Source organism: Lygodium microphyllum, chromosome 8, assembly GCF_053477565.2.
Source record: "Lygodium microphyllum isolate KBCC chromosome 8, Lygodium_microphyllum_v1.1.10, whole genome shotgun sequence".
NCBI classification, from domain to species: Eukaryota; Viridiplantae; Streptophyta; class Polypodiopsida; order Schizaeales; family Lygodiaceae; genus Lygodium; species Lygodium microphyllum.
Window position 1 is genome coordinate 137,118,255 of NC_141142.1, and position 19,490 is coordinate 137,137,744.

Genomic DNA, 19,490 nt, shown 5'->3' on the forward strand with positions numbered 1-19,490 from the left:
AAGGCCACTCATCCCCCTCACACTTGCCTCATACTTCCAAATTACCCCACCATCCCTCAATCTTCCTCTTCCCCACCATCTCTCCTGCTGATCAGCCTCCTTGATCCTCACCCAATACATGTGACCTCCCTACCCATTCCCCCTTTCCCCCACAAGGGGGACAAGCCTCACACACCCATATTTTCTCCTCACCAATAGCCTAGCCCCCCCCCCCCTCCCCACACAACCACTAGCTCATCTGGCCCAATTTCGTGTCACACCTTCCCTAGACATGTGCAGCTGCTCCCACATGAGTTTTTCCATAGTGGTCCATGGTCCTACTTAAGAGTTGCGGAGAGCAGGGAGTTTCCACTACCTTTCGAGGGTATCTTTGTGGTCCGCAAGTCAAGGAGTGGCAATTTCCATTTACTAGCACCACCGGATGGACCAAATTATGCTTTTTTCTTTCAAACCTCTAATTCAGGAGGCTGGATGATGACACAGATAGAGGAGGAACTAAGGGGCCAAGTTGCAGACCAAATCTCCCAGTGGATGGGTGAAGGAGGGCTAGCACTATTCTCCCAGTAGTGGCCAGGATGTATGTTGGACATTAACTGGTGTGTTGGAGACGAGGTTCTACATCTGACCATCATTTTTTGAGCCCCTACCCAGTGGAGCTCACCGATGGATGTGATCGAGTGGCCCCTCACACAGGCTTCCCATTTCTACTAGTGCATAGTCACGCCTCTTAGCCTTGGCTGATAGACACCTTGGTGGTACCACCTGGAGCATCTATTACCCCCATGGTTTACCCGATAGCCAGAGCCACCATGGGGCAATGGAGTTTACCCTCCAAGCTTGTGGCAAAAGTGCATTTGCATGCCCCATAACTCTTCTTCTTCATCAACAGCTTCCACACCGATTCAGTCAGCCATAGGCTTCCCTATGAGTTTACACCTAGCATCCTAGAATGTGAAAAGCCTCCACTATAGTAGGGCATGTGGTTCGAGGAAAGTGTAGCCTACCCTTGACAGATAGATCGACATCTTACTTCTTTAGGAGCACAAGCTCACCCCTGCCCAAGCCCATCAGGTAGGGAAGATACTTCTAGGCAGCTCACACACCTACTAGGAGTACTCCACTGATGCCCACGGCAGGAGAGGAGGTGTATGCACCTCTATTGGCCCAAGCCTTATTGCCTCTGTGCGACACACGGGACGATTGTGGCAGGGAGGGTCCTATGGTTCAGATTGGACTTAGGGGACTCATACCTAGGAGTCCTCAATGTCTATGCTCCTATGGAGGTTAGGGCACACAACAGGTTCTGGATGGAGATTGTAGCATGGCACACAGACAGGTTTTGTCGTGGATATGAGCGTCCTAGACAATGTCTTCACTTTCTTCGAGGCGACACAGTGGGCTCAGTGCAATGGTCAGGGATTGGTTGTATTCCTCTTAGACTTCAAGAAGACATATGACAGGGTTGACTGGGACTTCTTAGAGGGCTCTATGGTGAGGTTGGGCTTCTGCTAGGCATGGATCTCTGGGGTTTCTGCACTATATAGATCGGTCGCTAGCAGGGTTCTCATAGGTGGCAGGAGAGGGGAGGACTTTCGGCTGGAGAGATCTATCCCCCCGGTGGTAGGGATGTACTCTTGCCCCGTATCTGTTCTTAATCTTTGCGGAGGCAATGTCCTGCTTCCTCCGCTCACATGTGAGCGGGCTACACGGCCTTCGATTTTCGGTGAGGGAGGAGATGGAGTTGATAGACTCAAAGTATGTAGATAATACTGCCCTTTATGTAGAGGATGATGATCTGATGTTGGAGAGAGTGAGACTAGCTCTAGAGGTATTTTGCACTGGAGCTCGAGCGAAAATCAATTGGCCAAAGTCGATTGGTTTTCTTATAGAACTCGACTCTAACATGGAGTGGGACGCCCACTTGGGGTTCATATGGGTGTGCAAGGGATAGACCGTCCGATACTTAGGGTTCCAGGTGGGGCTCGCATCACTCTTGCCTAGTAGTTTCTTCTAGTTCTCGACTCTATTAGGCAAAAGTTGACCTACTAGAGCACCATCCACCTTTCCTTAGCGGACCAAGCCTTGGTGGTCAACTAGGTCCTCGTAGTGTGACGGCTTGGTACATAGCCTATTGTTGGTGATTCTCCTTGTCTTGTGTGGTTCAGCTTCATCGCCTCTAGTGCGAAATTTTATTTGGACCAGCTCAAATGGTTCTAGGGATTCTCAGGCCAAGGTGGTGTGGGCAATCAACATCTGGCATTGGTCTGAGGGAGGACTTCGGATCATCAACCTAGAGTTCCAGAGCCTGGCCCTTTTGGGCAAGCTAGTGGTTTATGGTCTCATACCAAGAGGGCAGACCTGGAAGGTCCTTTTGCAAGAGGGTCTCCAAGAGTGCAAATTGAGACTTGGTGGTGGTTGGAGCCATCCTTGAGGTGGATCTTCACGACTGCCTAGATCACACCAACCAAATCTTCCTTCCTCCGTAGCCTACTTTGTGTGTGGTAGGGCCTCCACACAAGGCCCTAATTCAAAGGCCCCTAGGATGCCAAGAGGAGATAGAACGCTAGGCACCCAATGGTTTGGAACCCCTAGGTCAGAGATCAGGATAGGATACAAATTGGCGAGTGCCCTCACATCCTATGGACTAGATGGGAGGTTGGCCCTACTCATACCATCAGGATGTGGTGGGAGATGTACATGATGGTAGATCAGGAGGTGTTGGAGTGGGCATCAGGTTGTCAGCGAGGAGTTGAGGTGAGGAGGAGGGAGATTGACTTAGTGATCCCTCAAGAGTGGCTTGACCCCCCGATCCGAGAGTCGGTGGAGCCTAGTGAGGTGTGGGTTGCTAGATTCTCACCGGTAGGTATCCCCTTGCAGGTGGCAAGTAGAGTGGATGGTGCCCCCTCTAGGATTTTCTTCACCATATAGGATGGGGGGCATTTAGTCCTTAATAGAGGGCATCAAGATGAGAAGGTTTTTGTCCTTCCTTGCAAGAGTATTCATGTGGTTGGTCTCTCGGGGAAGACCTAGAGTCTAGAGCTTTATGTGCCCTGGGAGGAGTTCCGGGAGTGGTGCCTCTGGATATGGGTGAGAATGCCACTTGATGAGCTAGAGTGGGACCTTGGGGACTCGGCTATGGCTGGCCACTATGGTTGCTAAGAAGCCACTAAGGTTCTTGGAGTTCACATCCAGGATTGGTAGACATGTACCGATGTAGGAGGACATGGATTGGCACCTTTGCAGAGCAGATACTAGGTAGAGCACAACATCACGAATGCCTTTCATCAGACTTTTTGGTGCCACCTGTGGGACAGCTAGAGGCCAATGAGAGTATCATATTTCCTTTGGCTTTTGGCACATGAGGGTCTAGTGGTGGTGGCTGGCCCAGATGTAGCAAGATGGAGGTTGTAACCGCACTGCCCACATTAGCACTTGAAAACCCCAAAGCACTACCTTTGGTCTTGTGAGGCAGCACAGCTTGTCTGGAGAGGAGCCTATCATATTCTACACCGTGTGGCACCTAGACTTGGATGTATCTCATGGGGAGCTTTTTGCTGGCAGCCAGTCAGCCAAGGCCATCACCTTTCATATGAGGTCGGGATGCAGGATGACACGATTTTTATCATTAAGGCTGGGTCTTGCGTAGTGGTGGTCGCTTGGAGGCTTTACCCAACCCCGCCAAGTACTAGAGCCCATAGTAGACCACTCAGAGATATGGGAGATCATAGAAAGTCTTACAGGATGGCACATCTGGAAGGCACACTGTCAACAGGTTTTTGGCAGGGGGTGCCTTTCAATACATCGACTTTGGCAGAGCTTTGGACATCCATCATCCACTCTCTCTGTGGCCAATATGGGACTAGGTGTAGGGCGAGTCTTGAGCTCGTTTCAAGAGCTCCGTATTGACTTTCTGCGCACTTGGGGCAGCCATGACATGTTCTTTATGATGCAAGTAGGCAGTCCCAAATGACGATACACCCCCCTCCATGGCTTCTTGCCCCCATCCCCCCCAAGCCACCTTGAGAGGCTTGTATACATGATGGATTTGTGATTTACATCAGCTCTAGCTAGTCTATTGAGCATGAGCACTTTGTTGTAATCAGCCTTTTGAGTAATAAATTTAGTCACATTTTACTTGGAAAGAAAATTAAAAAAAGAGTGCTATCAACCAAAGTGGTGGAGGAGGTAATAAGTGTGGGAGGAAGGCTCGACAGTAGATGGAACCAAGACAGGGAGAAGAACCCAACACAATGGGTAATGAAGGCACTTGAATACTGGGAAGACAAAGTCATGGAGGTGCCCCAGACAGTTCAAGCCTATGAGTACCAACCAAAGTGGCAAAGGAGAATCTAGGACGATAACATGGACACTTGGATATCATTTTGCAACACACTACCCTTTGAGAGAAATGACCCCACACATATGCCATATCCAAGAAGGGTAGGGGTGGATTTCAACCTTGACACCCATGGTAGATATGATTTTCCAAAGATATATAACATAAATGCCACCAATCCAAAGGACGCCCTAAAGGAAGATACCTAAAATTGAAGCCCAAAAAAACATGGCTAGGTATACCAAAATGGAATTATCTTATTCTAAAAAATAACAAGAGGACTTTAGAAAACTTTTGTTATTTTTTAGAAGAAGAATGAGAAAATCCACTCTGTTACCCCTACCCTCAATGACATGGCAAGGAGTACTAAGATAACAAATATGTAGGTACAAATTCCTAAATATTTTCAATGTCAAAGCAATCCATGCTGACAAAACCTATCTATTTCAGCCTACAGATCTAGTGTTCTCATTTGGCTATTTTTGAAAGAATTTACCAATTTCCTTGATCTCTCCATCACCACCTCTACAATTTTCTTAGACTCATGATCAAGCTTCTACCAGTGACACCTATGAGGATAGGCTACCACCACTACTCTTTGATATAAATGTAAGTATCTAGCATTTTGTACGCAATTACTAGAAGACATGGTGAATATCATGTTTTCCATGTATATAAATCACTTCTACCTAGAGTCATCATTGTAACTACATGAATTAGTGAAGGAATGTCTTACCATGAATGCTTGGATGACTTATCGCCTTGAGAATAGCATAGCACCATAACTCCTCACCAACTTGAAGGGAGAAGCTTGAGTGGAAGCAAGAGAGATGCAAGCTATGGAGGATGAAGAGAGAGAGAGAGAGAGAGAGAGAGAGAGAGAGAGAGAGAGAGAGAGAGAGAGAGAGAGAGAGAGAGAGAGAGAGACTCAAGATGTGGAAACTTCAATAGTTACAATTTGTGGCTGACCTTCCCTTATTCATTAGTCACTAAAAAAATAAAAAATGAAGTGATAATAATGGGCATCCACCATCTATAGTCTATAGATATGCGAATACTATAAGTGTAGAGAATACACTGGCCGTATAGGCATAAGTACCTTTATCCCCAACAACTTCCCACTCAAAGAAAGATATGCCTTGAGTGAGGAGTAAAAAGAAAAATGAAAAGTACAAATATATATAAAGTACAACAAAATGAGGAACATACGTCATCTCATCCAACACCTACCATCTTCCTAATAAAGGCAAAATGCTCCTTTGAGATTTTGTGAGCAAATCTGCAAGTTTTTGGTCAACTGAGATCTTAACAAGCTCAATGGACTTGTCCTCAAAACGACCTCTGATAAAGTGGCGATGCACCTCAATGTTCTTTGTTTTCAGATAGAAGACTAGATTCTTGGCTAACTGAATAGTACTCATAGAATTTGAATGTAGTATAGGGACCACATCAATAATGCCAAGGTTTGCTACCAAATGGCCTAACCAAAGAGCCTCCTTGCCAGCCTCAATAGCTACAATATACTCTATCTCTATAGTAGTAGATAAGGCCATGCATTTCCACACCCTAGATATCTAAGAAACAACACATTTAGAAAAGGTGAAGACATAGCCAAAGATAGAGACTTCTTACTATATGCATGTCATGTATAATCAAATTCAAAGCATCCCCCATGACTCCTATATCCTGTCCACAATAACATATATACATATCTATAGTCCACACCCTAGATATCTAAGAAACAACACATTTAGAAAAGGTGAAGACATAGCCAAAGATAGAGACTTCTTACTATATGCATGTCATGTATAATCAAATTCAAAGCATCCCCCATGACTCCTATATCCTGTCCACAATAACATATATACATATCTATAGTGCCCTTAAGAACCTCATGATACCCATCACAACATCCCAGTGATGTCTGCTAGGTGTAATCATATAGCGTGCCACAATACCAACTACAAATGCTATGCTAGAACGAGTGGCTATCATGGCATACATTAAACTTTCCACTTCGGATGCATAAGGGATCTTGGCCATCTTAGCCAATTCCCTTAGCCCAATAATGATGTGATAAGCTTGCCTAATTAAGCATACTACGAACTCTCTATTGAATCATCATGTTCATGCGCTCAACCATACCATTATGGGGGGGGGATATATGGGACCATCAAATAATGCTTAATTCCCTTCTCATGACAAAATTCCTCAAAGGCTTTAGATATATATTTTCCCCCATTGTCTGATCATAGGCATTTCGGTCTATACCCAAACTAGTTCTTGACAAGAGCATTTCTAATCATGCAAAGTAACGATGTTGCTTGAAGGAAGATGCATTCGTACATCTCCAATATCAACAATATCCAATGCCAAGTCATTGTCTAATCTGTCAAATCATTTCATGCTATGATAGGAGTGGAACTACTCTCGATGAGGGTTAACATGAAATGAAGCCCCTGAATCAATCAACCAAACACTGAGCATAAGTAGATGAAGCATCAATCAACTATGTAACATCAAGAGAAGAAGATGCAAGTATATAATCATCATCTAAAATCAAGTTGTACTACATTAATTTATTCAATCTTGATGCTAGACTTGCTAGGAACAATGATGTGATTATCACTCTTTTCCTACACTTTGCTCTTTCCCTTTTCCTTGCACTTGTCATTACGCATTTTTTTATGGCATTGCGCTTGAATATGACTTGGCTTCCCCCAATAATGATAAGTCAATGCAAACTTACATCCATGGAACATACTACAAGATTGTCCACGTGACTGGGAATAAGATTTCTGAGAGTCTCTCCCAGGACTGTCATTACTGCTCTTAGCATTACTACCTCTACCTGCCAAAGTATGAGAGCTATAGGAAGCATCAACATTATTTCTGTTAACTTCTTTATTTAATAATGCACCCTCTACATCCTGCAATTTCAGAACATCAGTAGGCATATTTTTATACATAGAAGTACAAAATGTATCCCATGATTCAAGCAATGTAGCCAACAAAGATAATAGTGAAAACTTCTCCTTAAAGTCAATCTAAATTGCCATATTTGTGCCTTCCAATAGTTGTAATTAGTGCCATCCAATTTGCCAACCTTAAAGATAGCATTATCATTTGATCCAGCAAGCCATGATGTCAACAAAAAAAATCACAATAAAAGAATGTATGCTAATCTAAATGTCTCCAAATTAGCCCCAAATCATAGTTAAGGCAAGGTTTAAATGGAAAAGAACATCAAATTGTAGGGTTGTTCACTAACTGCTAGTAATAAACTATCAAGTCAAAAGAATCTGCTCTCATAAAAATGCATAAGCTTGCAATTACAACACTTTCATAATAAATGCAATAGTGAACCCAAGATCAACAATGGATAATTGATCAAGAAAATCCAAGCTCACACTGCTAAGTATATCTTGCAACAAATGAGATACGTAACAAAAAATAGGAGTGAAGATGCATACAACTGATACAAAGATCTATCACAACCTTAATATATCAGTAAAGCATACATCCAATAGGTGTAGACATCGTGCATCTAGTAGGTCTCAAGAGTAATAAAAGAGAATCGCTAAATAAATGCACAAGAAACTAAGCAAGAGTAATGAAACTCAATACATAGCCAAGTAGTGTATATACATCATTAGCATCACTCTAATAGGAATAGGTGCCAAGTCCAAATCATGAGTCAAACCAGCCCACTAAAAGGTAACTGCATGCAAGAAGCATCAAGAGAGCATATATATAACTCAATGAGTCCCATTGTCTCAATGAAAGAAGCTTGAGCTCTCAATTATATGAATCCAAAGATCAATACAAATATCCAAGTGTCAAGTGACTCTCACTAAAATAAAATTGAATGCCAACTAGGCAAGACAAGCTCAATACATCATGTGTATGACATTTGAGTATTCTAGATCCATCAAGTACATAGTCGAAAGCATGAAACCCAATAAAATCTTCAAGCTCCTATGTAATAATCACTGTAGCAACCAAAGCATATAACCACAAATAATATAAATGAATGCTAGCAAACTCAAATTCAAAGCTCAAAAGCTCTCAAGAGCCTATTCGGGTGCATAGCATCAATGGCATGCATCAATACATTTAATGAAGTGACCAAATAGCATCAAAGAGCAATAGGTATATATTTTCTCTATGTAAATGCTTGTTTCCGAGTTTATTATAACAATGAAAGTGATTGTGTAAACTGAGTAATGGAAACTCAAAGTAGCCCATAGTATATCTCAAAACATTATCAAAGCATGTGCCAAATATCTAACATCAAATGAGCATCAATATAAGCAATATAAGAGCCACAATCTCTGAGAATACACTATCCTAGGTTTGTAATAGTAAGTCTGTTTTACATTTTAGCAAATGACAAAGATGTAGAGGCTCAAATCAATACCCAAAGCCAAGGATCCAATGCTAGGAGTAACGCTGCCAAGGTTGCCAAGAGCCCACAATAGCTAGAGATGATGTCCGTGACTATAGTGAAGACAAGGGTTTGGGTTGGCACAAATCATGCTAGTATAGCAAGGCTTCTTGCTACCATGGTTATTATAGATGTGGCATTATGGGCACACTAAGATGCTCAAGGAAGCCCAATGAAGCTATGAACCAAGTCTAAGAAGGCCAGGAAGAAGGGGAGCATCAATGTTTACCTTCAATGGAAAAAGCCATGGTTGCCCTAAATGTGAACTGTAGGTATTCAAATCCGGCCAAAGCAATATCAAGTGAAGCTCCTCACGATACCACTTGAAGGAAGAAGTTTGAATGGAAGCATAAGCAAGCAAAAGCAAGAGAGGTGCAAGCTATGGAGTATATATATTGTCTAACATGCTACCAGCCCAATCTGCATTTGTGTATCCAAAGACCTATACATCCTTACCTGCCTCATAAAAAAGTCCATAATATAAAGTGGACTTCACATACCTCAATATACGTCTAACTGCATCCAAATGAGGCTTTCTAGGCATCTGCATAAACTGACTGACAAGGCCAACAGATAGCTTAAGTCTGGCCTTGTGATAGTCATGTAAATCAAACTCCCTACTATCCTCCTAAACATAGTAGGGTCTTCTATCACATCCGCAACATCAGCACTCAACTTCACATTTTGCTCCAATGGTACTGAAAGGGGCTTACATGCTGTCATACCATACTTGGATAACATATCCAAGCCATACTGCCTTTAGAATAGCCATATACCATCATCACATCTGATCACCTCAATACTTAGAAAGTATCTCAGTTCACTTTCATCTCAAACTTCTTCTTCAAGAAGTCCTTAACTTCAGCAATCCCATTGTCACTGTCACCTGTAATAATCAAGTCATCCACATAGATGACTATGATGACCAACCTTGCATCTCCCTTTCTCACATAAAGTGAGTGATTAGCATCAAAAATACAAAATCCAATATTGACAAGATACTCTCCAATCTTGTCAAACCATGCTCTAGGTGCTTGCTTCAGCCCATAGAGCGCCTTCTTTAACCTGCACACATATGTGGGATGCTCTAAATCCTCATAACCTGTTGGTTGCTCCATATACACTTCTTCTTGCAATTCACCATGCAAGAAGGCATTCTTAACATCCATATGCTGCAAACTCCAACATTTAGCTGCTGCCAAGGCAATCACATATCTAACAGTTGCCATCCTAGCAACTGGACTGAATGTCTCTTCATAATCTATGCCATATGTTTGAGCATAGCCTTTTGCAACCAGCCTAGCTTTATACCTGCTAACTGAACCATTTGCATTATGCTTGACTTTGTAAACCCACTTATAGCCAATAGCTTTCTTACCCTTAGGTAAGGGTACTAAATCCCAAGTCTTATTGGTTTCTAATGCAGCCATCTCCTCATCCATTGCTGCATCCCAATGAGCATGACCAACAGCATCCTCCAAACAAGTGGGCTAAACATCCTCAACTAGTTTTACCATATAAGCATAATGGTGAGCTACATAACCTTCAAAACCAAATCTTTTAATAGGGTATCTAACCCTGCTAAATCTGCGTACCACTGGATCAGTCAATGGAGCCCTTACATTACTATGAGCTCTCTGTACACCTCGTGTCCTGACTGAAGGAATACCAAGCTCATCATCCAAGCTCTTCAAACCACTAGAATCTCCATCCAATCCCAAATGACTGGTAGATGTATCATTACTATCCAGTACTTTCTTTTCTTTCCTTTGTCCTTCCCTGCAACACTTATAGATCCACCTGAAGATGTGGGGCTACTCCTTAGTCTCCCAGAACAAGGGTCACTGTAGGTGTAGTACCAGATGATGTTTCTAGTCCACTAAGACTCCGTGATTCTTGTTTATCTTTCTGCACATAGCTGTCCTGATCATTATCATCATCCAAAACATCACCAGCAGCAGCAGGTGTATACCAACTTTCCATCTCATCAAAGATAACATCCCTTCTCACTCTGAACTCATCTATGACAGGGTTATAATAGCGATACCCTTTCTGCAGTATCCAATAAAAACACATTTTTTTGCCTTTGGATCAAGCTTCTTTCGTAGCTCATATGGCACATGAACGTATGCAACACATCCAGATACCTTCAAGTGCGATACATCAAACTTCTTACCAGTAAAGCATTCTTCAGGAGTCATCCCATGAACTGCAGCTGTGGAAGTTCTATTCATAATGTAAATAGCAATATGGATAGCCTCAAACCAAAAATGTTTGGGCATATTCTTTTTAGTCATTAATGCCCGTGCAACTTCTGCAATATGCATGTTTCTGCAACACCATTTTGCTGTGGGATAAGTAAATTGCCTCTTTATCCCATGAGTCCTCAAGAAGCCACTGAACTCATTAGAGAGGTACTTTTCCCCTCCATCTGATCTCAAGCACTTGTCTTTTAAGCCTATTTCTATTTCAACAACTGCCTTAAAAGATTTGAAGTGCTCAAACACATCACTCTTTTCCTTCATGAAGTATGCCCATAGCTTCCTTGAACAGTCATCAATAAATGTGACAAAGTATTTGTTGCCACCAAGAGATACATTCTGTGTAGGCCCCCAAACATCTGTATGTACTACATCAAGTATGTTTCTGCTTACTTCTCTATCATGCAAGAAGGGTTGTCTCGCCTACTTACCAAATTGGCATGCTTCACAGACTTTATGCAATTCTACAACTCTAAAAGAAGGCAACCCTGTAGCCAATCCTCTAAACTGCATCAATTTTAGCCTTTGCACATTTGCATGTCCAATACGTTTATGCCATATTTCAATATTTGCAACTACTTCTTTTCCTTCAACATACATAGTAGCATCCATTGTAGGAATTCCAATATCTAAAGTGAACATTCAACGACCAACTCTACTTCCTTTTGCGACCAACTTGCACTTATCATTAAAATCTTCTACAAAACAACCTTTTGCATTGAATCGGACTTGCAACCCCTGCTCTACCATTTGGCCAACAGACACTAGATTCTAAATTGATGGCACATGTAATACATCTGTTAGACTCTTTGTCTGGCCATCATACAAGGACAAGGGAACCTTTTCAATGTGTGAAATTGGGTGGCATGAATCATCACCCGTCTGCACATAACCTGGATTTTGTAAGTCTTGCATCTCTCCAAACCATTTAACATGAATGGTCATATGATTAAATAAGTGATAAGTTAGTGGCCATGTGAGTATCATAATGACCACCAACGTGCTAAATGTAGATGTGCGGACCCATCTAGCCAGGCGGTCCATCATCAATGTCCGCACATGTTGAGCTTGCCATCTCAATAGTAAGGAGTGCACAAGTGATTTAATGAGTACAATGGAGTCCTCAAGACCCATCAACATCAATGGCGCGCAACCATTGTGACCTCTTGCGGCCAACCATCACTCCTTTCCTCTTTGAGACAACCAACCAAGCATCAAGTTCTTTAGCACCACCATTCTAAGCCTACTCTTCAATCCTTCTACATCTACACGCCATCCAACACTAAGGAGAGCACAAGTGATTTGACAAGTACAATGGAGTCCTCAAGACCTATCAACATCAATGGCGCACAACCATTGTGACCTCTTGCGGCCAACCATCACTCCTTTCCTCTTTGAGACAACCAACCAAGCATCAAGTTCTTTAGCACCACCATTCTAAGCCTACTCTTCAATCCTTCTACATCTACACGCCATCCTTTCACTATTAGGACCCTTTATCAAACATCCTAGTACCTCTTACTAGTAGCAAGCACTATCATACCTTTGACATAAGTGCCATGGGATTAGCACTTATCTAGGAGGGGGGATAATGTTAGCTAGAAATGAGAGAAGGATTTACAATTTTTAAAAGAAAATGGTTTGTAAATTTTATTTTGTTATTTTTTTGAGAGTCGGTTTCCCTTGTATGCAAATTATATTAATCACATGGCATGTTGAAGTTATAGTTTGTATTAGTAGATTTTCTAATCAAGACTGAGGTCTAGAAGCATAAAAATAGAAAGTACCTTCAATCAAAGGCTTAGATAGTGGAGCATGATGCCCAAGGGGCATGGAAAAACACTAACCCTAAATTCTACATAAAAATAGGATGAACACTAATGAAAGAAGCTATTCATTTGTGTGCAAACTTTGCCTTCTTGCTACTCTATTGTTTTGTGTGTGTGTGTGTGTGTGTGTGTGTGTGTGTGTGTGTGTGTGTGTGTGTGTGTGTGTGTGTGTGTGTGTGTGTGTGTGTGTGTGTGTGTGTGTGTGTGTGTGTGTGTGTGTGTGTGTGTGTGTGTGTGTGTGTGTGTGTGTGTGTGTGTGTGTGTGTGTGTGTGTGTGTAGAGTGAGGATCATGTTATGAGAAGCTCTTTACATCCTTTCCCCTTCTTCTCCATCCCATCTCCTTGATGAATGCAAATGAGGGAAAAAATGTGAGTTTTGAGAGTGCAAGAGAGTGAGGGACATGGTTTCTAAAGCTTTCTCCTTCTCTTCATCTCCTTGTTTTTATCATGGGTATCTCCTCTCGTTCATAGCAACAAGGGAAGAAAGATTGATTGGTGGAGTGTGTGTATCAATTGAGGACAAGCTCACCAATAGAAGGACTACAATGTGGGGAGTATTGGTAAGGGTGTTCTCTAATCATGTGTCATAGATTGTAAGAGTGTGAGTAGGCTAGGTGAGAGATAGCTATGCAATTCAAAGCTCAATATCCTTAATCTAATAAGGATGTATCCAATGGTCCCAAATTGATCTCGTAGAGTGTAATAATTTATAGGCAAAACAATAGACCTACAATGCATCTTTCAAATACTTCTTGCTCTCCTTTGGACTACCTATTATTGTGTTAGTGAGGATTCTACACAAATTTCATTTAAGCTGTCATATTATCCATAGTACATACTTTGAAAGTTAAGTAAGCAAGGGGTAAATAGACAATATAGAACTATTATATTATGAGCCTTTCTCCTTGCATATCAAACCTAAATGGATGAATGAGTATTGTTTCGTATACCTTCTATCCTTCAATTGCTCGTAATCTCTCACCCCTTGATTCTTTTAGCCCAATCTATCCCTCATGCCTAGCCCAATGGATTCAAATCTACAATCGAACTAAACTCTCTAGATGAGACAAAGAACAAAAGATGAAGCAAGATTACTCACCTAGTAGTTATAGTCTTGATGAATCAATGAGCTCCCAAGCTTCATCAATCCTTTGTGGCATATCCTCAAGCTCCCCACCTCTCAAAGCCATGAGTGCACATGCAAGGAATTCAACCACTCTACTCGTTCCTCCAAGTAGAGCAAACAAGCTCTCTCTCTCTCTCTCTCTCTCTCTCTCTCTCTCTCTCTCTCTCTCTCTCTCTCTCTCTCTCTCTCTCTCTCTCTCTCTCTCTCTCTCTCTCTCTCTCTCTCTCTAAATCTCTCACACACTATATGGATGAGAAATAGACACACTATAACTTGAAAATAAGGCTTTCCACAAGTTCTTAAGCTCTCTTGAGTATGTTCTTTCAAGCTACATGCATAGAATCTCACAATGAAGTAGTAGGCATAAAGAGATAAGCTCAATTGATTCGCACATATTGGAATGACCTTTCATTGGTTTTTTCTACTTAAATATGAGTGCACATATCTCACAATAGGGTAAGGCCATTTCATTTTAGGCACCCATGGCCAATTTCATCCTTTACATCTATATTGAATCATTTTCATGTTTCATGAGTCCATATTAATCACCATTGGCTTTAACACATTTATGAATATATGACCAATTTCATCCACTACATCTTTGTTGGGTCATTTTCCCACCCAATGCATCCACATTAACTCCATTGGCTCTTATGCTTTTATGCACACTCTATGTTTTATTTACAATTTTCATGGGAGAGAGCCTAGCACCCAAAAAAATTATATAATAATATTCTAGAGGTCCCAAACATTTTCATTTAATGATCTAGAATGTCTCGAAGCACTTGGGTTCTTAAATTATTTTTAGTTTTTTTGTTATTCTTAGTGTGATTTTCCTACATAACTCTAAGCTACATTATTCTTAATCTTCTACTTCCTATTCCACCTTACTTTTTGATCCTTTTTTGCCTTATTATCCCTAGCTCTCCTTACTATTGAGTGTTAATCCCATGACATGCAGTAGAATGCATGGGACTTGGAGTGGAGTGGTGAAAGATGCAAGAGATTACACTGATGATGAAATATGGGTGCAGTTGGACGGTCCAATACTTGATGTACTTGCAAAAGAAGAGTTATGCACCTATGTGGAGGTTGTCCAAATGGAGGGTAGTTAGGGTTGCGATTGAGAGTTGGTGGGTAATGCGAGGCAAGACAAAGTTTCCTAGGTATGTCCATACTTAAGGACCAAATCAGTTTTATGTTTATTAGTGCAATGTTGTGCAGTGGCACTCACATTGATAGTCTATCAATTTCTTGGATTATCTTGCCCTTAAGGAGCTTGAATGAGTGTGCGGGAAAAAGGGATAGAGGGTTAGAGATAGAGCTTGTCAATAGAAAACAATAGGGATATGTCTGACTTGATGATCTGTAGGTGTAGTCTTTGTACCTACTTCTAGACTATAGTGGAGCCTTTTCTTCCTCCTCCTCCTCCTCCTCCTCCTGCTCCTTCTCCTTCTCCTTCTCCTTCTCCTTCTCCTTCTCCTTCTCCTTCTCCTTCTCCTTCTCCTTCTCCTTCTCCTTCTTCTTCTTCTTCTTCTTCTCCTAAATTGTTCTTTTTTTAAATTCTCTTTTTTCGTCTATTTAGTCTTCTTCCTTGTCCTATGCATGCAAAAGGAGCACTCCATGTAGGCCTTGCTAAAGAGGCTCCTTTCCAAAATTAAAAAGGGCCATTACCAAAGTAGCTATCACTTGAGAACTTGCTAGAAGTTTATTTGGTCTATACCCATTCATTGTGCCTTCAATTGAACTCCCTACATATCTTCTAGAAGCAAACTCCCTTGACCACCAATATCTTACTTACTGTCATACAAATGTACATTCATGATATTCAACATTCCTTAGTGCTTGGCCAGCTTTAAATTAGACATTACTATCAAATATTTTTCCTTGAATTTTTTTTTCTTGAAAGGTGAGAAGGATCGAAGCTTGCTTGGAAGAGCTATGGCGAGAGAGCAAGAGCAAGAAAGAGAGAGAGACCAAATGGAAACTCCAACAGTCACAATGTGTGACCGGGCCTTCCTTTATTCAAACTGTCACTAAAAGAATAAAGAATAAAGTGACGGTGATAGGTGCCCGCCACCTACAATGTGCAGTGGTAGGTATTGTCAATGTAGTAATACACGAGCGGCTAGGCAGAGGCACCTTTACCCCCAAACATCCTTCCACTTAAAGGCAAATCTGCCCCAATGAGGAGTGAAAAAGAAAAACAAAAAGAAAATACAATACAAGGTACACATGTACAACAGGATGAGGAAAAATGACATCTCATCCAATGCCCGTCAATCTCCTAGGAAGGCAAAGCACTCAGTAGTGAGGATTTTCATGAGCAGATTGGGTCGTTAGTGGAGATCTTGACAAGGTTAACAAACTTGTCCTCCACAATCCCACATATGAAGTGATACCTCACCTCAATGTGTTTCATCTTCGCATGGAAGACCGGATTCTTGGCTAGCTGAATAGCACTCATAGAATCTGAATGCAGCGTAGGTATAGAATCAATCCCAAGGTCATGAACCAAACGGCCCAACCATATGGCCTCCTTGCAAGCCTCAGTGGCTGCAACATGCTTGGCATCAGTGGTAGAGAGATCCGTACACTTTTGAACCCTAGACATCCAAGAGATAGCACCTCTAGCATAGGTAAATACATAGCCAGAAGTGGACTTCCTACTATTTGCATGTCCTACATAATTAGAGTCTGTATACCCCACAACTCCTGTATCTTGGCTACCATAGCAAATGCACATATCTGTTGTGCCCTTTAGGTATCTCATGATACCATTCACATCATCCCAAAGCTTCTTGCCAAGTGTAGCCATATAGCGTGCCACAACACCAACTACAAAGGCAATATCTGGACGAGTGGCTATCATGGCATACATCAAACTTTCCACGGCTGATGTATAAGGAATCTTGGCCATCTCGGCTCTTTGCTCATCTGTGTGCGGATAATCGGCTTGTGAAACCTTCACATAAGAAGGTAATGGATAACCAATAGGCTTGATGTCCTGCATGCAGAAATGCTCAATGACTTTATGAATGTACTCCCTCTGTGAGAGGTAGAGTAGTCCCTAATGCCTGTTGCGCTTAATGAGCATACGAAGAATGTGAGAGGCTTGTCCCAAATCCTTCATCTCAAACCTCTTCTTGAGCTGAGATTTAAGAGTATTCGGCTCATCATGAGCTTTCCCTATCATCAGCATATCATCCACATAAAGTACCAAAATAAGCAATGAGCCATCACGGGCTTTCTTCGTGTAAAGACACAAATCCATAGCACTCCTAGTGTAGCCCTATGACTGCATAAAGGCATCAAACTTATGATACCACTCCCTAGGTGCCAGCTTTAAGCCATAAAGACTTTTCTTCAACTTACACACTAGGTACTCCTTGCCAAGTTCTGCAAAACCCTTAGGCTGCTCCATGTAAATCTCATCATGCAAATCCCCATGCAAGAATGTAGTCTTGACATACATATGATACATGTTCAAGTCAAGCTGCGTGACTAAGGATAAAACCAAAGCATAGGGTGGTCATCTTGACCACAAGAGAAAAGATTTCATCAAAGTCAACTCCATGCTCTTGCTTAAAACCCTTAGCAAAAAGCCTTGCCTTATAAGCCATCTTTGGGGGGTGGCCAAGGAAACTTTTTTGCTTGTACACCCATTTGCATGGAAAAGCCTTCTTGTCGTTAGGCAATGCAACCAAATCCCAAGCCATATTCTTATGCAGGGAGTCCATCTCAGACTGCATAGCCCTCTCCTAGGAGTGATTGTCACCCTTGCACATAGCCTCATCATAGGTGAGAGGCTCTCTTGTATCTATAGCTATGATATAATGAATCGAGGGCTCAAAACTATCAGGTGGATGCCTATCTCTAGTAGACCGTCTCACAGCAAGCTCCGTTGCCTATCCAACACCCTGGCCATGTGTACCAATTGCTACTACAAGCTGTCCAACTGGTCGTATAGGAGCACATGGCTCCTCCTGGAATATAACCATGTGTACCTCTACCACCTTCTCAAGCTGCTATGCATCTTGTCTTCATGGAGGACTATATCATGGCTGCAGATGACTTTTCGGGCTTGCGGATCCCAAATATGGTAACCCATCTTGCCTACATCTCCATAGCCAAGGAAAATACATTTTACACTCTTAGGTTCCAACTTAGTCTGGTTGTCCTTAGGCACATGACAGAATGCCTCACATCCAAAGACACGTAGATACACATAAGATGGAGGTTTCTCAGTCCATACCTCCTCTGCAACCTAAAAATCCAAACCACTGGAAGGTGATCTATTGATGACATGCACAGTTGTACTAACTGCATCAGCCCAAAAGCTTTGTGGTAGGCATGTGTGGCTAAGAATACTACGTACATGCTCTTGGATGGTTCTATTCATCCACTCAGCCAAACCATTCTGGGGTGGGGTATAGGGGGCGGTCAACTGATGCTTAATGCCCCTCTCATCACATAGTTGCTCAAAGGCACCTAACACATATTCTCCCCCATTGTCACTCCTAAGGCATTTCAGCATATGCCTAGTCTGGTTCTCAACCAATGTAAGCTATCTCTGAAACACAGCCAAGACATCCGACTTAAGCTTAATGGGGTAAGCCCAAACTTTACGCAAAAAATCATCAATGAACATCACAATACTTTGCACCACCCATAGACTGATGGTCATGGGCCCACATACATTTGAATATACCAATGCCAGGGGTTCACTCATGCATGTCCTACCAGACTTCTTATGTATATTCCTAGTTTGTCGGCCATAAAGACAATGCTCACATGAATCAAAATGTGCATAGTCAAGGGACAGTAAGTATTGCAAACCGAAAAGCATTTTCATTCCCTTCAAGGACATATGGCCCAAATGTGCATGCGAAAGAGATACATGTGGGATGGAACTAACTCACAAAACATGGTAAATAAAGGACCCATCAACTACAAGAGGATAGAGGGTACCAGCCTTGGCACCTCTAGCAAGTACAAGTCTACCACGTGTGATCTTCCAAGCAGAATCCCCAAATGAAATATGAAATCCAACATCATCAAGCTATCATATAGACATAAGACTGCATGTAAGTGCAGATGCATGACGTACATCTTGTAACAGAAAAGTACTGTCAGTAGAGAACTACAGTCGTACATCTCCAATGCCAACAATACCAAGTGACCTGTCATCACCCAAGCAAACCAAACTAGAGACAGTGCGGTAGGAGTGAAACCATTCATGGCATGGTGTAACATGAAATGAAGCACCAGAATCCAAAAGCCAGCACTGCGCACACATAGAGTGAACCTCGGTCAATGACATAGCATCACAAGAATTGGCTGCAAGTATGTACTTCCCATCAGAGTCATTAGTTTGCATGACATTAATCTCCTTGATTTTCACATTGGATTTCACAGGTAGCATGATGCGATTAGAGGACTTTTCATGTACTTTGTCTTTCCCTTTCTCTTTGCACTTCTCATTGCACAA